The sequence below is a fragment of the Hippocampus zosterae genome, chromosome 16 (assembly GCF_025434085.1).
Source record: "Hippocampus zosterae strain Florida chromosome 16, ASM2543408v3, whole genome shotgun sequence".
NCBI lineage: Eukaryota > Metazoa > Chordata > Actinopteri > Syngnathiformes > Syngnathidae > Hippocampus > Hippocampus zosterae.
In genome coordinates, this window is record NC_067466.1 from 15,159,161 (window position 1) to 15,183,906 (window position 24,746).

Consider the following 24,746-nt stretch of genomic DNA (forward strand, 5'->3'; position numbering starts at 1 on the left):
TCCCTGTGTGGAGTTTGCATGTTCTCCCCGGGCCTGCGTGGGTTTTCTCCGGGTGCTCCGGTTTCCTCCCACATTCCAAAAACATGCGTGGCAGCCTGATTGGACACTCTAAATTGTCCCTAGCTGTGAGTGTGAGTGCGAATGGTTGTTCGTCTCTGTGTGCCCTGCGATTGGCTGGCAACCGATTCAGGGTGTGCCCCGCCTACTGCCCGGAGACAGCTGGGATAGGCTCCAGCACCCCCCCGCGACCCTAGTGAGGATCAAGCGGCTCGGAAGATGAATGAATGAATGAATGAATGAAATTATGATAGTTCGTATTATTGTTAATATATTTATTATTATGAAAACCTGAAAACAAAGGCAGATTTTTTATCAGCTGAAGACATTCATTTGTTTTATGTTTGGTTTGACAGTCGACAGATTGAAGTTGCTTTTGCCAAATTGCTGCTTTTGAGTCAGAGCTCAAAAGTCGGGTCACTTCTATCTTGAGGAGCCACTGTATTCGTGTTTGGCTATGTATCCGCTGCATGCGCCATATGCAGATATCAGCTGCACTGTTGTGGACAAAACTGCCCCTCAAAACAGGCCCATTTTGAAATTGTGGAGGGGAGGTAAAAAAAAAGGTTTTTTGTGTCTTTTACTCTATTTGGTATATGGGGACTCAGTCAAATTGCCATTGAACAGAGAACAGTATTGAATAAATGTGGAAGGAAACTGCGTTGCGTAATGTTTCCTTGTAACACGAAACGATGGCTTCTTAGCAGCGCTCGGCTTCTTAGAACAACATTAATGTTTTACGCTTGACAAAATTCAAATCAAAACGAGCCCGAAGACTGATGAATTGGATTGTTTTCCTTTTTTTGGGGCGGGGGGGCCGACGCCAGCTCCTGCCAGGGACTGCCACGTTCCATCTCCAGACTGCTAATGCAGATTGGGCTTTTTCCAGCACATTTTGCAGTTCGCAAATGGAGCTCAGCTGAATGGTGAGAGCCGCGGCTCGGGCTGAAGGGTTTTGACCGTAACCCGCGCTGACCCCCCCGCCCCCCGCCTTGCTCCCCGCTCCCTCCACGGCTGGAAATGTCAACAGTGGACAAAAGGAAAAGGGAAGATAAGGAATTTGCAGATATCGACTGCTCGGCAGGAGACGTTCAAGTCTTTCCCTGCTTGTCACGAAAGCAAATAACTTCGGGAAAACGCGTCGAAATGACGTTTGCGGGCTAAAGAGCTCCTCATTGTTCATGTCACGATTGCCCTCGGAGTGCTTCGGTTTAGCAAGGACAACAGCGCTGTTGCCAGTCATTTCCTGAGAGCTCATTCAGAAAATATTGAGATGGGAGCCTTGGATAATCACTGTGGGAGAGCATGTGAGGTTTTGTCCTCTGGGATTGAAAAAATAAAAAATAAAAAGTCAAAAGTAGTTTTTTTAGTTACCCGTGACAACTTGAGTTGGCAGGATGGATGTCACGACGACCCAGAGTCGGTTTGGTTGTGGGGGAGGTGTGTGTGTGGGGGGGGCCTGCTGAGTCAGCATTCCTATCGCAGCCTTTCTCTGGTTGGCGGATCCAAACATCAAAGGTAGAAAAAAATGTTGAAACCATAAGTGGGGAAGGGGGGGGGGGGGGGACGAGAGGCTATCAAAACAAATAATCAGCCGGGAGGGGAGGCATGAAACGTACTCAAGCTGACAGGACTGACAGTCAAATCAGATTTTAGTGGCCTTTATTGTTCGAGATCCAGCTTTCCTGGAATATTGAAACATTTATTTTGGGTTCTAAAAGATAACAACAAACTTTGCTTGTCCGGAATAAGAATCAAATTTCTCACAACAAATTTTGCCTTTTTACTTTCTTCCATCTTCCGAACCGCTTGATCCTCACTAGGGTCGCGGGGGGTGCTGGAGCCTATCCCAGCCGTCTTCGGGCAGTAGGCGGGGGACACCCTGAATCGGTTGCCAGCCAATCACAGAGCACACAGAAACGAACAACCATACGCACTCACACTCACACTTAGGGACAATGTAGAGTGTTCAATCAGCCTGCCACGCATGTTTTTGGAATGTGGGAGGAAACCGGAGCACCCGGAGAAAACCCACGCAGGCCCGGGGAGAACATGCAAACTCCACACAGGGAGGCCGGAGCTGGAATCGAACCCTCTGCACTGTGAAGCCGATGTGCTAACCACTGGACTACCGGGCCGCCTCTTTTTACTTTCTATCTGATCAAAAGTTGTTTTTACAAAATTGACCCCCCCAATTTTTTTTTTGAAAATAGCTCAAATTGTCCGGCCGATGTCGTAACAGCAAATTTGAATACATTTTTCCAGTGAATCTATTTTGACGTGGATTTCACAAATGACTTTACCTTTTTTTTCTAGCACATCAAGTTTTTGAGAATTTTTTTAATTTTTTTGTTTGATCTAGAAACGCTTGTGCAATACATTTTTTTTTTTACCATGCGTTATAATTCATAGCTCTGATGTTGCCGGAAAAAAAATTCCGCCCGTTGCTGAAATTAACCCTTTATTCATAAATATTATTAAATATATCACCCGAATATTGTTATTGTGAAAACCTGATGTGCTTGGGGGGAAAAAGAGGGCCAGCCCCCTTTCACAGCAGCTTTTTCTTTTAAAAAAAAATTTTTGGGAGCCAAATTTGGCCAACTTCATGTTTCGAATTAAAGCGATCTGTTATTGTAATATGCGAGCGTAAAGGCTTCAGATGGAGAGCGAGATCTGCCAGGAGTCTATTTTAACAGATGCTTGTATGGATTCCTGGATTGCCTTTCGTCGGATTTGGGAAATATAGAAGTGGAGCCTGGGGAAATTGGTTCCATCCAAGAGCACCCAAAAAAAAAAAGTGTGAAATATGTGGAGATTTGCTCATTCATTTCATGACTTGACGCATGTGGATAACGTCGCCGTTTGCTCTCACGGCGAAGGCTTTTAACGGTTTGTCTGAAGTGTGCGGCCGACAGTGAGGCAATGGCGACCATTTCTTGATGCAAGCCGTTCACGAGATTGAGCCACTTTAAATGAATCAACAAATTAAGATTCCGTCACTCTGTTGGGAGCGGAAAATGTCCGGAAAATGACAGAAATGTTGATTGTCACTCTCCAAAGAACAAGATTTTTTTTTTTTTAATTTTAGCTGAAGCCACGGCTGGACAAACGCTAATGAGTTGGGCAAAAAGGGGCGTGGCCACCTTGCCTCGAAACCTTCCATCTCAGCAACTACGGAGTAAATTTTCACAAAGTATCGTTGCATAGGGATTTCAACAAGGAATCGAAGATTGGCGCATATTTTAGTAGCTTGACCTTTTGACCAAGACTTTGACATTTGGAAATTGACCTTCTGGATCTTTCATCTTTCATTTTGATTCATCATAAATGAATTTGATCATCAATTTGTCGTCCACGAATCGATTCATTGCTGCACCTCTATTCTGAAGTCTTTCCAATCTAAGCAGCATTGTGCCAACTTTTTACAATCATGACAAAATATATATTTTTTTCACTTAAATCATTGCCTCTATCGTAAAAAAAAATGGCATCTTATCAGCTTTTATTTTAGGACCAAGGATTAAGTGAGACCTTGAATGGATGGGAGCAGTAGGCAAGAAAAAAAAGCAAGACAATGTCGCTTTCTGTCGGCCGATGAACACAATGCATGCGCTGTAGCAGCCAGCGTCCGGCAATTTGTATTTATTTTTTTCCCACGACAAACTCATCAAGCCAACATGAGAGGCGCTCATTGATTATTCCCCCCCCCCCCACCCCCCCCCCTCCGTCGTCAGCAAATGCCAGCATGGATTTACATCAGCGCGCTGCCTCTGAAAAGACAACGAGGCTGCTTCTTCAGTTCCGCCGGGGCGGCATATCGGAGGTGGTTGGGGGGGGGGGGGGGGGTTAACTGGCACTACTAAAAATGGCTCCTCAACCTCATGCACCCAAAGTGCTAAGTAAAGCACCCTTTGCAAACTCCCATCAAGGTGACGTACAGTGCGGAACACGCGCTCGCTGCTCACTTTGGCACTTTGCGGTGAATGGGGTCACCGGTTTGCGCACGCACTCGGCGAGATGGAACGCGACATGATCCACTGAGAACTCAAATACAATTTGGAGAACTCTGAATATTTTTTCTGGACCAAAACTTCAGCGACTTGAACTAAAAATTCTATTTGACATTTTTGTCGACGGCGTCAAACTTTACGATGATGAGTAAGTTCCGCGCTAGCATCGGTTTGACCCGCTCTTGCGCCGTTAGCAGCATCTTTCGGCGCATGCTAGCTTCAACCTCGGTGACCCGCGGCAGCCGCGAGGGTCGACATTCCGAGAGAGGAAAGGGTCCTCCCCTACGGACGAAACCCCATTTTTGCGTCTCGTATCGACAATTTAATTCAAGGCCCACAGAGGACCAGCAGAGGTCTTGTGTGCCGAGCTGATAACATCCGCTGTCGTTTCCGCGCGGGAGGTTTCACTACATCTTATTAGCCGCCGCTGAGAAAGACGAATGCGCCGCCGTCCCGCTTTACTCCGCGGCGCAGCCGAGCTCCCTCTCCAAAAAAAAAAAAAAAAAAAACAAATAGCATACCTGCAAGCGCTTATTAGAGTCAGCAAACGGTATTATTTTGGCGTTCCGAGGAAGGGATGCGTGAATGTGAAGTCGACTTCAGGTGGTTGTAAGATTTACTGCTTCGACGGCGCTTGGTATTGAATTCATGCATGTGCTTCGCTAATCCATGGGGTGGGGGGGGGTGGGGGGGGGGGGGGGTCCTTGACTCCCTTTGAAAGGCGCGATTAAAAAAAAAATGAAAAAAAGTTATTAGGGCGGCCAGATGACTCTCTCAGAAGCGCCGTTGATTATTTTGCTTCCAATGACTGGAACGTCTTATTAAAATTCGCTCGGTGTATCGGGCGGCTTATGTGATCAACAAAAACTTTGGTCGACAACACGGCGCATGGAAAAGAACAGGAGAGTGGCCATTTTGGTTTGAGGCGGCCATTTTGGGCCTAGCTCAGTGGCCGATCAACAAAATGACCAAAGCTGCGGTAGCATTTCACTTCCCGGGTTCGCTCCGAGTCGACAATTCAACGTTAATTACCTCCTCGTTAAACAGTTCCAAGTTTTTACGTTTTTTTTTTTCTTTTTTCGCATCGGAAACTGAAAATGCCAGTTGCACTAATTACCCAAGTGGCGATGACTGCTTACCGGTGTAGCGGTACAGTCTCCGGGCTATCACTAATGGAGGAAGATTGATTGTTTGCTCCGTCTTCCCGAAGAAAACAATAAAATTGCATAAGAGGTGGAGCCCCGGTCGATACGGCGCACATTTCTTTGCTTTGACGGCCTCGGGTATTGACGAGGTGTAGCAATTACTGCTAATTCAGAGTAGGCGGGTGTGCGGCGTCGATATTTACGCTTAAGTGACTTCTTAACGTGCGAATCACGTCAACAAAATGACTTGAATAAACAACGACATCGGTGGAATGGAAATTTCCCGGGAACAGTCAACGATTGGGTAACGTCTTGGTGAAGCAGCACGCGGCTCAATGCCCGGGGTGCTTTTTAAGCATTGGGTTCCGGAATTGTAAACAATCGTAGGCTTGTTAACCGAGAGGCGGCTCATTTGTGGTTTCGCATGAGTGTTAGCCACTTTGAACGCTAGCTAAACGAACGGATTTCCACAATGTTACTATTTCTTAAATCACGTAAGCCCGAAATATTTTTGGTATTTTTTTCCCCCTAATGGTCTTTGCCATCTGCGATTGGCTGGCAACCACTTCAGGGTGTTCCTCCGCCGACTGGCCGAGGACCTCACTCGTGAGGAAAAGCGCATGAGGAAATGGATGAATGGATAAATGAATGGACTTTGACGTTGAAATCAATTTACAGTTTTTCCACGTTGGAGTTTTTGTGGAGCTATTATCAATTTTCTCCACGTCAATGGCGAACATGACAAGCAGATACAAGCGTCATTCAAACGCATCGAGCTTTTGGCAATCACACCATATATGTTATTTTCGTGTCCTATTATTATTTGGAAATGGGTGTGAATATTCCACTCAGATAAGAGTCCCAACACACACACACACACACACACACACACCGGACGCTGATGACTTCCTCTTAAGTAAAGCGACGCAATTAGCGTTGGACGAGCTCCGACAGGCGAGATGTACACTTGCGCCCGGACGCAATTTCATTTGCCAAATGGACTGTGTCCGGCTGAAGCGCCCCTGTCTGGAACTAATGGCTGATAGTGACCCACTTAAGGGCTCTTTTGCCAACCAACGGGCAGCTCGGAGGGTGGCGGGGGCGGGGGAGGGGGTGGGGTGGGGTGGGGGGGCTTTTAATGTTGCCCATATTTCGATCAGCGAGGATACGCGTGAAACCGCAGGAGGGAGGCATTGACGCGGTGCGATTGCGCACGGCGCTGGGAAGTGTTCTCTGTCAAAGTCGTTAAAGGTTAGGAAAGTGTGAGTGGTGTCATGATTTTTTTTGGGGGGGGGGGTTAAATTTTGACCAGGCGGATTATCGTTATGTGCACGCGTGGCAAGAATAGTTTGAGACTGTAGGTTGGACCAGTTCAGCCACGAATAACCGCCGAGAAAGGGGCTTGGGGGGGGGGGGGGCGAAATTGAAACTCTAAAAGCAAGCGGAAAGGTCTTCATGGACACCGGACTGGACATCACTTAGTCATCATCCCCTTGTAAAAAACAGAAGTCGGTCTCTGAGCGCGCCTTGGCAAGTGTCCAGTCCGACTCGGTGAGGAGCCGCAGACAGTTTATGAGTCACATCTGTTGCATGCCGTCTTTTATACCAAGTCCAGCTGACCTTCATCCAACTCCCCCCCCCCCAACCCCCTCCCTCTTCCCAGCACAACCAAGATGACTGATATCCCTCAGACACATTAACCAATGAATAATGTTGCTCCGGTGAATGGACAGCATCGCTTATTTTTTTTTTCTTTAGGGATGGGGTATGTAGGTGTTGGTAGCGGCACGTTACCATGACAACCTGAGCCCTAACGTGTGGCCAAGCGTCGAAGATGCACATATGTTGCGACGACATCAGATTCCTCGTTTCGCCACACAAAAAAAAAAAAACGACGTGAGATGATAATCGGCAAAGATCTTCATAAACGCTCCACTCGCAAGAACATCAAATCCAATCAAGCCTCCAATCATAATAATTAGTCGTGAGCTTTTTCATGGTGCGTTTCTCGATGACGACTCATGTTAACACCGGACTCCAAATATAATCACCTCCAGTGTGTTTTCCCCGTGCGCGCAATTAAAAGAGCAGCAGTCATAACGACGGATACCATGTGCATTGCTTCGGAAGCTTTAATAAGGTTGCTTTGTCCCCCTGCCTCTGAACAAAACAACAACGACAAAAAAAAAAAAATCACTATGTGTCCTCAATTCAAATGAAGCAGACGGCCGCTTCAGGTCAGGCTTTTTTTTTTTTTTTTTTTTTTTTTATGGGCCTGAAAAGACACTCATCCTTTAAATTTGTCCTCATTAGGCTTGCTGGTCTTTTGGAGCCTACCTCGGCTGACTGCACAACCAGGCACACTTAAGTCGGCTGCACGAGGAGCGATGTGGACAAATGGCACCGGAACATCGCAAAAAAAAAAAAAAAAAAACTAAAAATAAAATGAAAATTTTTTTTTTTTTTAACGGTAACCTGGTATCGCCTTTTCAGGCTCCACATGCAGGCGGGAAAAAAAAAACAAAACATGTGGCGATTGTCAAAGTAGAAGCTGACTGCCATAAAGGGAGGAAATGGACGATAGACTATAAGGAGCAAAAAGTAAAAAAAAAAACAGAACTTAAGTTATGACAGCATGACTCGAGTTAGTCCACTAACAGAGCGTAGGATTCAATTTTCTGCCTGGGCTACAAAACGACATCGGAGCAGAGCTCGCGTCCGAGCGCTTCACAAAGCGACACATTGCGTCACGTCGGCGGGTGATGCAGAGGTTTTTGTTGTTTTTGTTTTTGTTCTTGTTTTTTTGTTTTTTTTCAACATGCGTTATAAAGGCACAATGCATCAGGATTGCATTCTGAGAAGGGAGAATTTCACAGCTCAGTTTGGGGAAAAAGTGCAAACGTCGGTGCAGATCGATATGCACCATGATCGAGTTCCCCGTTTGCAAGCAATATATTTAAAAAAAAAAAAAAAAAAGCTTTTTTCCCACAACAACAAGCCAAGTAATTGAGAGTCAATCAACACAGCCTCCATTTTGCCTCAGTTCCTTCAAAGTGCCCTTGCTCAACAATCAAATCAGAATTCCGAACCATCCGTTGACGAGAATGCCTCGTTTGCAACGCAGATGTTAGACGACCGTATCGTTCCTTTTTTTTTTTCTTTCTTTCCGAGTGCGGCGGTGCAGTGGCTGCGTTGTCAAACAGTAATTCCATTCTTCAAATAAGGTGCGTTGCTCCGTTCAGTTCCTTAGGCAGCAAGATAAGCCAAATTTGTACATATCAGAACCTAAGCCGTGCTCCTGGAGGAGTTCAGTCTTCAACACAAAGATCTTCACGGGGGGTACGAAACAAAAAACACTTCAGTTCAAAAGACTCTGGTCAAAGCAGACGTACTGATTCAAATCCTTGACAAACTTGACACGGAGCAGTCATGAAACCGAAATAAAATATCAAACCTGTTGTTTGCACTTTGTGACGTGATCCAATCACGACTTAAAACCGAATGAATTCCTCCTTGGTTCAAGCAGCGCATCTCCGTGAGCCTCCATTTTTACTCCCGCTAACAAACCGACACGCTTCTCATTTTTTGTGATTCTATTTTACAAGGTTATATGCTATCAACTGAACAAAAAACACTTCTCGTTGCGTTCGAAGTGACTGCGGAGCATCATACTTTGAGCCGTTTCTCTCTAAAGACGGGAACCCAAAACACCACCGCGGCAGACTAAGACCGTAAAAAAGACCACTGAAGCACCCCGGCGGCTCAGTGACTCAGCTAAATGCCTTTCAGTCCATTTTTTTTTTTAACAGGCGCTAACGGCTTATGAAATTGGTCTCATATGGTGCCTTGGAATGAATGGATCCAAGGTCAGGAGGCGGAAGGCAAATCGGTTCATCCGGCCGTGCATCAGGCGTACACCTTTCCGCCGCCGTGTGTTCAAATATTGCTTTTATACCTCCGCGTCGGCACAGTATGATGTTACAAATCCAAGCTCGCCGTCTCTGGAAGTTCAGTTCACAGACCGCCACCTCATCTACTTGAAGCTTATGCCACAGCATTGGTAAACACCAAAACCAATTTCAGTTTCCGGAATGGTTAATACACCGATATGTATGCAGAAGCGCTTAAACCCGCCTGATATGTTTGACCAGCGTTATACGTGAGCTCACTGAAATTGGAAGCGGCAGCACAGTACTCAGTGAAAAATGTACAGTACAGGCGGTCTGCTACGTTTGTTTAAATCAGATGCGTCTTCGACTCAACCGCCATATATCAAAAGAAATATTTCATATTTGATTGGACAGAATGTGACAGGAAACGCCCAATTAGCACATACCTGGAGAGGCCCTCAGATTTACAATGTAGTTGGTAATTGTGGTGTAACCTCGATAATGAGGCACCTAAAAAGTCTGCCCTTGCTTTTATGGCGTCACGGTAAAGTTTTAATCGAAAGAGGGACAACTCACTCGCCAACTCAATAGTTGAGGCTACAATGTGCCCATTTTAAAACGGTGGCAGTTTCGACAACATTTAAACTCCAATCACAACAATTAAGTCGATTGCTGATGTGAAACTAGAATAAAACATGTTTGTCGACAACATATTGAATCGAAGACCGATAGCTTAACAGCTAGCGGAACAAACCGGGTTGCTAGTGTTACATTTACAAGACTTTCACAAATAAATTTTTAAAAATAATTAAATAAAAACAAATCTTTGGTGTACTACACAATATTTTCTTGTGTTGAAGAAAGTGCAGCTCATATAAAAGCACAGTAACTATAACACAGGGGCAAACAAACTCTGAAATCCAATGAGCTAACATTGCTAACTTGTGGCACTGAACAAACAAGCTAACTAACTTGCCCCAAAAATCTTGGTCATATCATTTTTTTTAACTATATATGTTTGTTTATGTTGCTTCTGCTTTCAAGATATGAGACCCGCAGTTTATTTTTTTATTATTATTTTTTTTTAGAAACGTCAAGCGACATGACTTAATCCTCTCACGAACGAAAACTCAAAGCACAGTTGTCGCGACCGAATTATGACGGGCAAGAGAGGGAATGTCAGTCTGGCAAGCAAAACCTTATCTGGATTTTCAGCAGACGTGGTTGATTTGTTTGCTGCCGGATCAACGTCTCGACTATCTCACGTTTACATTGACGAATAATAGCTAGAGAGCGTTCTCCATCAACCTCGGGTATTGCGCATTTATATATGTGACTTTTTGTACGGTTACCACCACATGAACAATTTCAAAAGCTTAGATATCAAATGGCAACTCACGCCAGGTGAGGTGAGCTGCTGCGACAATTAGACGCCGTTCGTCATATCTTACACACGCACACACACACGACAAAATGTCCCCGTAAATGTCGGGAACCGCAGATCTGCCCGTTTCCTAGGCAATGACTTCACGTGGAGAATGACAATATGGCTGTGAATATCCGAGCGCAGTGGCACTTTGCTCCGGAAAGATTGCTGACATCACTCACGAGGCACTCGAGTCGCTAAAAGGCCTTAATGCCCTATGTCAAACATGTAGCAAGAAGATTCCTAGAAAATTTACACACCAGTTTGTTGATTTGTAGCAATTTAGGTAAAATAGCGTTGAAGTGTCACTTGTGGCTATCGTCACTTACGCATAAATTGACAGATCCCGTATATTGAGATTCAGACACACCCTGTCCAATCTGGTACACTAAATTTACGTGTACTAATCCGGTGAAGTCAAAATGTGACTCTTCTTTTAATTATGATGAGCTTGTTTCCGAGGAAAAAGGTGATGTTAGCTAGCAAAACGTTTGCTAGCTAACGTCAGTCATTAGCCAACACTCAATTCTTCAACTACATAATTGAAGTGAACAAAAATTAACATTCAAAAGTCGAACCACTCATTCTTTGTATTTAAAAAAAATATTTTAAAAAATTGTATTTAAAAAAATATATTTCAAAAAAACGTCATTCAACGTTAAGCCTGAGAAACCGTTTTTAGACCACGTTGGGTTCTCAAGCATTTTTACAAACAGGCAAAATTTGAATGAGAGACACATAAAACGACAAACTTTGTTTTGAGCACAATAAATACCAAACAGTCCCGTGGGACGTAAACATAAATGCAAAAGTTTTAACAAGCAAAAACACACTTGACGTTGAAGGCCAATTTTAGCGCATTTATCCTCCATCAATCGCGTTGAGGCTACGCACCAGCTCGAAGGTCATTTGTCAAACCTCGCGAGGGATATCAAACGGCAGCCAGAATGCGATGCAAACTGTCGCCTCAGATCCGAGCTGTGAAAGCTGTGAACTCTCTCTCACCACAAACCAAACGAGGCGCAACAAACAAACTGGGAGAAGAATGAGGAAAAAAAAACAACATTTATGCGCTTCTCCCTGTGCGCCTCAAACCGTCCTTTTTATTAAAGTATTGTTGCAGCTTGGCACCGAAACGCGCGTCTGATCCAAAACTCGCCCGGGGAGAGGCAAGCGAGGGGACATGGAAGTGAAGAGGCGTAAAGTTGGGTGCTGAGAAAGAACACAGAAAAAGTCAGAGGTAAAAGGAGTGCTCATTAAAAGCGTTCCGTGAGCGTTAATAACAACGCAACTCGCAAACACAACGGACGAGGAATGTGGCAGCTTGCCAATCACCAGCTGGCGCGAGTCGCTAATGTAGCAAAGCATACAACAATCAAGTGATTCCACGCCAATCACTTTCGTATCACGCTTTTGTCATTTGGAGTCAAGATTAGGTGCCTAATTCTAATAGTTGAACAGAATAAAACAGTTTTAATATTAATGGCTGGGAATGTTTTTAAAAATTTACCCGTGATGAGGCTTTTATGATGCACACAGCATTAGCCTCACAGTAGTACTGTGAACGCTCGATATAAATAAATCTGTATTGTATTGTATTCCCTTTAGTGTAGCTCCATCTAGTGGATGCCTTATGCACCTGCAGCCACCACTGTAGCTTCTATTCGAGCCGCCTGGTAATGCGGTGCACCGGTCTGGTAACTTTTTCTTCCATTGTTTTGTGACATGAAGTTTGCTATTCAACCTTCCAGCGTGATCTGCCACAGTGCCTTCCGCTGCATATTTATGACAGGGGGCCACTGCATCACGGCTGCTATGGAAATGCGTGAGAGAGTAGCTCGCCGAGGACAGGTAGGGGTTATTCACACACATCGCCGTCAAACATCAAAACAGCCGCTGACCTTTTCGAGAGCTCAAGATGGATTTTTCTTTCTTTCTTTCTTTCTTTTTTTTAAATCTCCATGCCAAATTCAACCTTGCAACAAAGACAGCTATCCGCAGGCTACATCAATACAAAACCCCTTCGGAAAAAAAAGGGAGTTGTATGCATAAACAAAGGCTATTTTGATTTATTGAAGATTTATGAGGGGAGATTAACTCGCCCCGATTACTTACATTACCTCACGCGGGAAGCGATGACAAACAAAGCATTGCCTTTGCTGCTACATTACAGCGTAAATCACCACAGATACCCCCCACCACCCACTCAACAAACCTTAATTTATTCTGCTTCCCGGCCAAAAAATATAATTCTCGAGGAGGGCAAAAACTCGCACTGTGAATAGATGCCTTCTTGCAGTTGTGTCATCAATTTTTCAAGGGCACAAAAAATATCTTCGCATTGTAATAATTTTCGCTTCAAAACAAAGAACAGAGAAGACTACAAACGTTCATGGTTGTGGCATTGCGACACCATGATGACACTTGGTCAGAAGGAACAGTGAATGTTCAAATTTGGCACAATTGTCGCCACATGTGTACCCGGCATTTCGAAAACAACATCCGTAAAAAGTTTTTTTCGCAGTAACTTCATACGGAGCAGGAAAAAGTGAAGGGAATTGCTGCAGTACACATTCCTGGCCACTAGTTGGTCACATTACGCTGACACTCAAACGCAATGTTACCACATGAATTTTTTTTTTTAATAGTTGGGATTGAATTTTTAAAGAAATAAAATAAAATATGAAAAACCTTCTTTGGCAATGAACGAGTTGAAATATGCATGCCAGGCCACTAGCTGGCGATGTAGTTTAAACAAGAAGCATTACTCACCAACTGTCTTTTGAATAATCTCGATTGGCGCATTCATCGCTTTTAAAGTTACGTTCAAACGAGAAACCGGTAAACTGCAAACATGTAATTTGCTCAGGCGTGCAAATAAATAAATACGCAAAAAAAAAAAAAAGCAAATCATTAATCAACTGAATTATTAGCACCTGTGACCGACTACTTTTAGCAAAGTTAACGCTGTCATCCTTGAAAACGCTAACAGTCAAATCATGGCTAGCCGTCGAGAAAGCGCTAACTTCGGATACCGAGTCGGTGCCTTCTGATATCCTGCATCTCCCTGTGAGAATTTATCTGCGCATTTGCCGATTGGAAATGCCGCACACGTTTCCACCTCAGACATCTGGGAAACGAATTCCTCAGCACGAAGGCAGGAGAAAGAGCGAACGAGGGAGATCATACGTGTCCATGTCAAACACAACCTGCCGTATTGTTCCTGCCAGGGAGCCGGAGATAGGAAGAGAGATATCTGAATTTCCTCTAGTCCTGCCACAAAGCGAGGACTTCGCTTCCGCTTCATTTACTGCGGTGGCATGCTTGTAAAAAGGCGGGGTGGAAAAAAAAAAAAATCTACCGCGGGACAATAGAGTTGCATGCATGATTTATGTATCGGGGCCGGAGGACGGACGAGGAGAATGCAATAAGCCTCTCGGATTATTACGCCGGCGATGGTGGCCTTGGCCCGGCGCGGACCGAGGAGCTGCTCGACCGGAGACAATGAATCCTCTGCTGCCGAAGTTGAAGGACCTAACCTGAATTTCAATCTAACCTTCTGAGAGTCGGGAGGAAAAAAAAAAAAAAAGAGGACAAACAAGTGGGCCGCGCCAGGGCATGTAACGTATGTACTTATCACTCCCGGTGAGTTCCAACACAGCCACATTGTAACCTTGAATAAAAGTCTGTTTTAAACACAAGATATAGCGCTTATCTTTTCTTTCTTTTTTTTTCTTTCTGTATGGGAGATGGGAGAGGAGATGTCAGCCAATCTCTTTTCGTCAATGGACGCTACAGCTTCTTGTTTGCGTTCAAATTTTGCTTGTATGAACCTTCTTCAAGTCGTGGCTAGTCAATTTCCCCGCTATAGGTTGTCGTTAGCATGTCTGTCTCACAGCTTTGAGGTTCGGGGTTCAAACCTTGACTAAAAACCTCGCGATTCGGGTTAATTGAAGACTCTAAATAGCATGAACGTGAATAGTTATTTGTTGCTTCGTGACCGTAATGAGGACAAACGCTGTCGAAAACGGACGCTAGCTAAGCAGTACGCGGCTAAATGCTAACAAGCTAACAAAGCGGTTTGTATCGGTCGGAGCGTCTTCCTGGCAAACGGGGAGATGAGGCGGAAAACTTCGTCCGTCATCTCACACGGTAGAAGGCAACAGTTTTGCAGAGCACATCCGTAAAGCCGATCCAAAAACCGACGGAACGGATCCACGACGGGCGCTTGATGAAGAGCTTCTCGGTTTTTCATGAACCGCGGCGACTGATTTCCTTTTGCCTTTGGGTGCGGCGCCAGGTGGAGTCAATTCATCACGATTAAGGAAGCAACAACGCCGCCATCGGATCATTTGGGGGAAACACCTCGCATGTCCCATAGCTGCTGTAGCTCAGGATGAGGTGGTTGGGGGGGTGGAAATCGACCTTCTCCTTTAGTTACGGTTGCTAAGTACGACGGGGACTCAGAGGCGACTTGACATTTTTTTATAATTTTTTTTGGGCGCCGTATGCAAGGTTACACTCACTCCAATCAAAGTCATATGACGCCTTTCCAACCCTTTTGGAAAATCAGCAAATATTTCCCGCTGCTCAAGTGATTCGCATCAAATCACGGCCACTTCCCTTCCCACTGTGCGTTTTTTTCCAAAGGCGCACTTGACGCCTTTTTGAAGCATTTTTCTCATCGCTTCAAAGTCAACTTCAATACACGCTGCGAAATGGCGCGTACTCATTGAGGGCCCCACGTTTATTCAAAGTCAGTTCTTCTAACTCAACGCATATTGCCGTTTTGTCCCCCCCCCTTCCCCCCCGAAGTCCGCACTGTATATTCGTTTTGCCGCTCTCTGCGCTTTTGTGTTTCTCTGAGGAGTTTCTTTTGTTCAGAGTTCATTCAACATTGCAGCGAGACCGCATTCCGGTTAAGGCAAGTCACATTTATTTAGATAGCCCTTCATCACAAAGAGTCTCAAAAGGTGTCCTATGCGCACAGTTAGTTGACAAGGAAAAGGAATGGAAAGGGCAGGGAAAAACTCCCAAAAGCCAATCGGGGGCGGGAAGAGAGAAGCCTTGAGAAGGGGCCGCAAATGGGACAATCCCCCTTTCCAAGAGGACCAGGCTGCAATGGATGTTGAGTGGGCAACATCTGACACGCTATTGCACGATTCAATGTCAGTTACAATGACACAAAATCAATTTTAAAAAATGAAAACGCTCAAAGGAGACGCCGTCGGTCATTGACCAGTTAGTTGGTCGATGATGACATTTTCCGAGCAGCGCCCCCTTGTGGTCGCCTCAACTTTTGTCCAGATCAGTCGGTGCAAATCACGACCGTCACGATCGGAGCAAACACGCAGTTTATAACCGAGCCAACCCACTTGGCCACACCCCTTAAAGGCACGCATCCAACAAACAAATACAAATAAGACCCTTTTTTTGGGGTGGGGGGGTGGCTCATGGTAGACTTGCTTACTTACTATACTGGAATTGCTCACCCCTGCTCTACAAGGTCCTCACGGGTCACTTTGGAGCGGAATTTGCTGTATTTTTCCATTATTTAAAAGCTCTCAAAACACAATTCCTGGAGCACCCTGAAGGTTATTCCCCATCAACCAAATCAACACAATTTTCCAAATAGGAGTAGATTCCACGAAACGTTATTCCGTGGACAAGGGGTCAAAGCCTTGGCTATCTTTTAACCGCACTATTTATCCAAAACAAATCTGTTTTGACAGGACGGGCCAGCTTACGTTTAAGAGCTTAGCGTGAGACGAGTGTGAACAAAAGCTTGCAAAGCGAGGCGCAATCACACGCTTGATGAGCTACAAACCAAAACCTATCTGGAGTGGAAGGCCAAAAGAACAAAAATAATGGACCCCCCCTCCCCCCTTTACATAAAGCAAAGTTGTCTTTATCCACGTCCGACCTGAACTTATCACCCCCCCCCCCCCCCACACACACACACACCCATCTGTTGCTTCTGCGGGGTGGAATGCGCCAAGCGAACGCTTTTAATATCCCCAAACCCCCCCCTCCCATGACTGCACCTTTGAAGCGGCCTCCGGAGATTTCTTTTGCGGTGGGGTTGGCGTTCAGTGGCACTTGGCAGACGAACGGAGGGAGAGAGAAAAAAAAAACTGCTCCCCCGCGGATTTTTTGGAATAAGACGAGGAATGCGGGGCGAGGTATCGAGAGTTCACCGGCTCAGATGTAGCCTTTTAACATCAAAGTCATCCTCGGTTGTTGGGGATTTTACATGAGCTTAGCAAAAGCCCGATATGGAAGACATTTCATAGAAGAATGAGTGAAAACATATCGTTAAATTGGAACAACCTGAGATCAAGTCTTCGGACTGTACCACATTGGGGGTGTTTGGATTTTCTACACCCAGGGGTATTTTGTTAGTGCTCACTTTTTTTCTCTCTTTTTTTTGCCTTACGCATGAACAAGAATCGCTTCCCACCGTTGCTGGCGCAGTCCGCCTCATCAGTCACGAGTTCTCTCTCTTTCTCACGTCGACTTAATCAGCCATTAAAAAGCGAGAAGTCGACTGTGTACAAATAACATCAATCCCAAAGAGCGGACGTCGCGACCGGCAGCGTCGCGAATCGGCCGAGTCGGGGAAAAGATGGATCGGGCGCGGGTTGACGCGTTGACAGGTCATCATTGCTCATTGTGTACGTTGGGCCTAATTTATCGGGCGGAGGGTTGCCTGCGGCGCTCCGGGACCCGGCGGCTTATTCCGGTGCACGTTTGCTAAGCGTCAGTTAAAGCGAGGGACAGGGGAGCCTGTCAATGATGCTCAAGTTTGATGGAAAACTTTGGCCTTCTCCGATACTACTCGTGCGCTAGAAATGGATGAGTACAACTTGACGAGTAGTATGCGGTTGTTGAGTCGTGCGCAGAGCTTGCGCGAAAAATGATGACTTCAAAATAACGGGGTTATGAAATGACATATGAGAGGGGACTGATTGATGGCTGGAATTGATCCAGTTCTGTTATTTTCGATTTAAAAACACTTTTATCTCCCGATGTTGAATTTCATTAATATGACAGGATTGGTCGATGTGTCAGGCGGTGTGATAATGCCACGTTCAGGTTGATGTGGGAATTTTGAGACTTCAATCTTGAAAGGTAATTTTTTTTTCCTCTCATAATAAGAATAAGATAATTCATTCATTCATTCATCTTCCGAGCCGCTTGATCCTCACTAGGGTCGCGGGGGGTGCTGGAGCCTATCCCAGCTGTCTTCGGGTAGTAGGCGGGGGACACCCTGAATCGGTTGCCAGCCAATCGCAGGGCACACAGAAACGAACAACCATTCGCACTCACACTCACACCTAGGGACAATTTAGAGTGTTCAATCAGCCTGCCACGCATGTTTTTTGGAATGTGGGAGGAAACCGGAGCACCCGGAGAAAACCCACGCAGGCCCGTGGAGAACATGCAAACTCCACACAGGGAGGCCGGAGCTGGAATCGAACCCGGTACCTCTGCACTGTGAAGCCGACGTGCTAACCACTGGACTACCGGGCCGCCCCAGAATAAGATAATAATAATAATAAAAGTAAATATAATAAATTGATATATTAAACAATAAAATTAATATAAATAATAAAGAAATAAGAATAGATTATATCACAACATAAGGCTCTGGACTCACCGGCTGCCGCCATGTGTTTCTGATTAAATCCATTTTTTTTTTGGTCTTTCTTTTTAGACGGCTTACGGCTGAACTTTGGAGGAATTTGTTACAGTCCATTTTGGGAGAGAAATGACTCACATCCAGTAGAATTGCTTACAAAGACAAAACAAATGGGAGCGCTGGTGATGTGTGGTCTTTTTGCTTTTGGACTTTCAGTAGTAAAAGTGCTTTCACAGGCTTTTTCTCATCCCCAGCGGTGTATCCTATTGACACGTTGGCCACTTTTTTTGTACCTGCGTACAAAACAGCTGCCGAACAATCATTGTAAACACATTAGCGTCGACACGGGTGCACACTTGGCTAATTTTTGGGTAAACTGTGCGTGTCGGTGCTTATCTGAATGCGGAGCCATATTGAAGCAAAAGAATTACAATGGGGGGGGGGGGGAAGACAACAACAAGAATAAATGATCAGTTATATGAGGAAATTGTAGGGTTGTTTTTAAGTTAAACATTATATATATATATATATATATATATATATATATATATATATATATATATATATATATATATAAAGCTATATATATATAGCTTTTTTGTTCGTTTAAAAGAAAATGTTTGTGGGGTATAGAAAGTCATTTGATGAGTAAAGATGTTTTGAGGCTAAACATTTGACAAGAAAAAAAGTTCTCGTATTAAAACGGTGGAGCAACACATGTAGACACACACACTATCACAATACATCTAGGCATATATTCTTTATCCTCCGCAAAAACTTACACGTGCCCCAACTTACGCGCTTTGGAATTTACGAGCCATCGCTTGCTTGATTTTTTTCCCCCCCATTGCTTTGGCTTGCGAGCAAAATTTTCTGACGAGTCAGAATGAGACACTCCACCACTAGACGTTATTCTTCCCGACATTGAATCCATCGTGCTGCAAATTTCCGTCAACCTCTATTTGGGAGGGGAAAAAAAAGCTGACACACTCGTGTAGTTAATCCTTTCTCTCAATGACGGTTTGAATTCCAAATTGTTCGAATGTCGAGCGGCTTTTAATGCGGGTTGTTGTTCTTGAACGAACAACAGGAACAGGCACAAATGCCGCCGAAGCACTAAATTAGCTCTCGAGTGGAAAACAAAAGCAGGAGCAAAACGACACAAACGGTCTTTTGAAAGCCGGCCGCAGACGTCGCGGATATATACGTTACGTTGGCGATTCTCCCACACCTCCTGCGAAAGGGAGATAAATTACCCCGCCAGAGGAAAGCGCCTCAGAGGATGAAAGTTAAAATGGTGTATTTGTAGCACTAGCGGGCACGCTTATCCTCGGGGGTGTTTCCCTTTTTTGAAGAAAAAGTGTTTTTCCTCGGGAGTTGCGCTCTTTTCGCTGGCCGGGCAGAAGGAAGTGGAGGATATTTTGGCTGTGGCAAATGAATCCATTGCGGATAAAACTCCGTGAGATTATTTTTTAAAAGCGTTTAAACGGGCTTCGCTTAGCTGGCCTTCTCTCGTGTCTTTTGTTAGTTTTCAAAGGGGCACATTATGCATTTATTTCTTAGTTGCATGTTTTTTTTTTATCCCATTTGTGTCACTTTAAAAAAATAAACAGCCCAGAATATACTGCTGGCCCAGTCCCGCTTTGGTTAGCATAGCTACGGTAGCATACAGCCAAAAAGAGTGGAAACATAAAAGCGACTGCTATAATGTGCATGCCAGGCCACAAGTTGGTGGCATCAAGAGGGCAGGCGCACCAATTGCTTTTCAGACGGCGGTCTTTCGGATGCGCTTCTGTCACGAAACTCTCATCAAGGGATCTGGAAATTTCACACACCCCAAAAAATAAATAAAATAAACGTGTTCTGATCTACTATTTGCATGCATCAAAATAGCAGGATCAGCAAAATAGCAGTATCCTGAACCAATAATCTCTGATACCATTATTCTGCCAGACTATCAGTATCATGTTATCTTGGCGCACCCCCTGGATGGCACTGGTGCATAACCAGGATGCATCAACAGAATTGGGCAATCTCAACAATAGTTTAGCCAGCGGCAGATTTCTCAGCACTTTGATGCCCAACCTCTTATTTAACATGACAGAGTTGGCGCACCCCTCTTTCACCCCAACCCCCCAAAAATCTTTCATCTGGAAAACACAATGTAATGTTTCATGATTCACCAGGCAACAATTTACATAATAACAATCGTAATCATAATTGTACACCCCCCCACCCCCCAGTTTGGGAATCCATGGAGCCACTTAACCACGCACCTCCAACATCACAACAGAGTGGGCGCACCCCCTAAAAAAAAAACAAAACAAAAAAAACTAGCATGTTCAGTCTAACAAACAAAAGGTTAAATCTTAATTCTACTAAACTGCTGTATACTTTTATACCCACACACATCCTGGAGGGTGTTTGCGCACCTCCCAGAGGCATTTGCAGCAGACGTGGGCAAACCATGCTTATAGATCAGCCGTTTCCATCTTTTTAAAGGGACAAAAGTTCAACAAAGCCTGACTAAAACCGAATCGTACAAATAATAGGTTTTGGAAACCTTGCTAGCAACTCGTCAATGTAAACTTTGAAAGACACGCACCCCCCCTTTTCACTTCCTGACAGCGTTGGCGCACCCCGTCCCCGCCGGTCATCGCCTCGAGTCGCCATCTCGAAATGAACATTGCCACGACACGAGTGTTGACTATGAAACAAACAGAAGCAGTCACTTGAAGCTAACGTGAGCGCTAGGCGCCATGATTTATTTGCCAGACGTTCCAAAAAGGCCAAAGGCCAAATGACAATTGCCTCCATTGTCTTGGCAATGAAACGAGCGAGAGGATTGTGGCGCTTTCCCAGAGATGGCCGGCGTCCTTCGAGGCTCCGCTGGTTTACCAACTGACCCCCAAACAACCTCTGACGCTGCGGACTCACAGGGAGACTTTTTTTTGGGGGGTGGGGGTGAGGGGGGGAAACCTCCTCTTTCTGTGGCAGCTAGACAAAAGTGAATGAGCGCGAAGACATGGGAAGCGCTGTTGGAAGACGGTCCTACGGTGACAACGAGGTTAATGTGTGACAGTCGGCCGTGGGAATTCAATCGGGGAGGCTTGGGTGCCTCCCTTTCTTTTTTTTTTTTGCTGCGGAGGGACACTAACATTCTCGAAAGTCCCTTATGATGGAAAATGTTCACTTGGATGAGTGCACAACGTCTACAAAATACAGATTTTTATTATTTTTTTTAATTGTGGAATGCCACATTTGATGAGGCAAGCCAACAGAAAACGATCTCGGTGTTGACCGTACATAAGAATCGGGAATCTTGAGCAGGTTAAACACTGACGATTGTCTTCTGGGCAACAATCACTCTTAAAGCCCACAGCCGAATAGTCAGATACATCCCATAATTGGATCTTTGATCTGGAGTGGTGAAAAAGGCCTCAATTAGACCAGACCAGTGATTGGGGGAAAAAAAAAAAAAAAAAAGTCTGCTACTTGTACGAATATGTGACAAATGAGCGCGTGGGTTGCCAGATGACACTTGCGCAAAAGGAAAGCATGCAGAGTGGACCGCACATCCAGCGGCGCAGACATATTTTTTCGATTCGGCGCCGTTGTCATCTGTTCAAGTCGTCAACGTCTCAAGTCTCTTCAGTCCCGCAGGAGGATTCCTTCACGCGCAATGAGCCCAAGCACGGGGTCTGACGAACGGAGGACATCGTTCATGAAGCTCCTCTCGGGCCGTGCGGGCAGGGAAACGCCCTCCCCCCAACCCCCAAATAAAAAAAAATAAATATAAAAAAGAAAATAACAGTCGGCATCGGAAAGGAGTGTTTTCAATCTGAGCAAGGTCGCTCGGGAGCGCCGCTGGAGAGGACGGTGGCTAAACGGCAGGGGTGTGGACATCAAAGTAGGTGGTTGGAGGCGGGTTTGCGGGGGGGGGGGGGGCACCCTCATCTTTTTGATCAAGTGGAGCTGCTTGGAAAAGAGAGCGCTCACAGCTGGTTCGGATCACAACACAGAAGCAAAGCGAAGGCATTTGCAATACACGGCCGTGTTGCTCCTCACTGGATTCGGACCCCAAAGAGCTCAAACAACTTCAGCTTGAATGGAAATGATCACATTTTGCGCTCAAAAGCCGGTCAACTAATTGTTTACTTTTTTTTTTCTTTGCTTTACAAGTCTAACTATAAAAATAAAAGAAAATGATGTCCTGAATCATAGATCCGATCTTGTTTATTGTACTTCCAAATTCATTTCAAGTTTACGGCAGCAATAATTATTTTAATCATCGGATAATCTGTTGAACGTGTTCTTAATTTGCGTTTCTTTATTCAAGAACAGGACGTGATGTCAACTTAAATGACATTAATAATGATGATTCAGTTGTTGGTTGGTGTCGGAAAATTGGCCAAAAATATGGAGCATTGTTTTAAAAAAGCAAAAGCAGCAGGACGGCTAGCGGTTAGCTAGCTTTTGACCAAAAAGAACCAGTTTCCCGGGACAAATGGGGGCAGATGTGGTACAGGAAGTGACTCACTCCAAATTTTTATGATGGTGACATTTGGGATCAGTTATTGTTATTTGTATTAGTACTGACATTAAAAAAAAAAGTCAAGCCGCTTTGGTCATGTAATATGTCAACAATGCGTTATAGTGAACAATAGCGATGTTGTTGATGCTAATTCCTTCCCCCCAGATGTATTGTTGTCAATCATGACTCGCCTCAGTTCGCCTTTCCCGAGAAAATATGTTCAATATGTCTCATGGTGCATATTTCAACCGGAACAGAAACAAAAAAACTAAAAGAGCAGAAAGAGCAATCTTGTGGTCTCCAAAATGTGCTCATTTGTACATGTGCTCATTTGGGGCGACCGTGTCAAAAATATCCGTTACCTTGCCGGATCTCGATAACAGCTCGTTGCCATGGTAATGTCCCTTATTACCGCGACACGCACAATATCGTTTTGTTTCAAATTTCTCCTAGATGGTGAATGCAGTGTACTTTGGCTTACTTGGATTCTCCGTCTATTCTTTAAAAAAAAATACATCTGGTTAAGATGTAAAAAAAAAAATGCTGAACAGATGTTTGGACCTACATTTTATGTGCCAAAAGCATAATATGAAGAGAAGATCAATTTCTCCAGCTCCCCTCAGAAATGGCACCATTTGCAATGCCATGTATTTGAATGCAATAAAATCCGACTTTATCTTACCTGGGTTGAGGGTACGACTCCTCAGACCGTGATGACAAATGTCATCGGGGTCTGGATTATCAGAAAAGGGGCTCACAACCTTTCTTTTGAAAATAAATTTACAAAATTATCTTCAAAGTGAAGCTAATGATGTTAAAAAATAAGGTTCTATTTCTAGTCGGGGGTATAATTATGTACAGTGCTGTCCATATGGTGATCAATAATCTTCCTGGCTCCGGGAAACTAGTTCACTTGATATAATTTGGCGTTGACCTCGGCGAGACCCGTCCTTGACCCGGTTCAGACCCATGCGCTCTTGCCTGAGGTCCCCCCCCCCCCCCCCGCTCCCCCACCACCACCCTAAAAGCATCTTAAATCCATTTGGAGGGATTGAACACTAGATCCACACGATGCGTGTCAGGTTCAGATGCTCAAGGGGCCTCATAAAGTAAAGAGGGGGTGGGGGGGGGGGCGGCAGCCGAGCCCGGCCTCTTTAAACAGAATGCGGCAGATGCAGCTTGGCCAGCGCCGCTACCGACTGCCATATATGGTCGTGATTCCCTCTCTGTCCAAACAACAATGCCAAAGCACACCTGCGGGCTAAACGGGCCTTTTAGCGCGCGGTGGAAGCGGGACGGCCATGGAATCAATCGAAAACACATTTTACAGGCTCTTCCGACCAGCGTCATACGTGTGACGCATGCAGTCGGCGGCAGTAAGCAAATTACCATGTGACAAGAAGCCGCAGGGCAGCAGCCTTGATGGACCGCTAGAATTCAGTTATTGGGGGTTTTTTTTCTTCCCCTTTTCTTTTCCGCTCTTGCTCGGTCGATTCAGTTTGGTCGCAATAAGAGCAAATGCGTTCAGCAGCTGCTCGTCGTGCGGGGACGCTAACGCAAAGATGTCAAGCGGTGCGCAGATGTCTAGACAAAAGCAGGCCAGGGATGTTTTCCGTGCATGTGGGTTGCATCGAGGGAAAAACTTGGGATGGACGCTCTTTGTCTTGGGGAATAAACGCACGAGAAAAGCGAATCCAGGTGAACGGTTTCACGTGACACGATGACGCGTTCTACGTGACCACCATCACGGCAAAATCTTCATCATAAATCAAACAGAGACACGTTATTTGATTTCTTTGAAGAAATATTCATGTTCCCACCGCGTTTGAAATCTTCTGCACTCACTTGCCATCTTTCGTTTCTTCGGCGTTGCCATTTCTGGTGACTCACGGTAAATGTTTTTCTTTGCTTAATTTTGTTTAGTGGAGAAGCACCTTTTCCGTTACTGGCTCCATCTAGTGTTGAAACTGAGAAGTTCAACAGAGTTAAGCTCAAACACCACGTGCAGGCCATATTCAAATATATTTTCAGAATTTGCT

The 24,746-nt window shown here is 45.0% G+C and overlaps 1 protein-coding gene and 1 long non-coding RNA gene across 14 annotated transcripts in view; one reads left to right on the forward strand and one right to left on the reverse strand.

Moving 5' to 3' along the window:
- Nucleotides 1-24,746, forward strand: part of LOC127588542 (uncharacterized) — a 240,002-nt gene that overhangs the window by 177,669 nt on the left and 37,587 nt on the right. The window lies entirely within an intron of this gene.
- Nucleotides 1-24,746, reverse strand: part of ncam1a (neural cell adhesion molecule 1a) — a 146,869-nt gene that overhangs the window by 80,011 nt on the left and 42,112 nt on the right. The gene's annotated exons all lie outside the window — the stretch shown is intronic.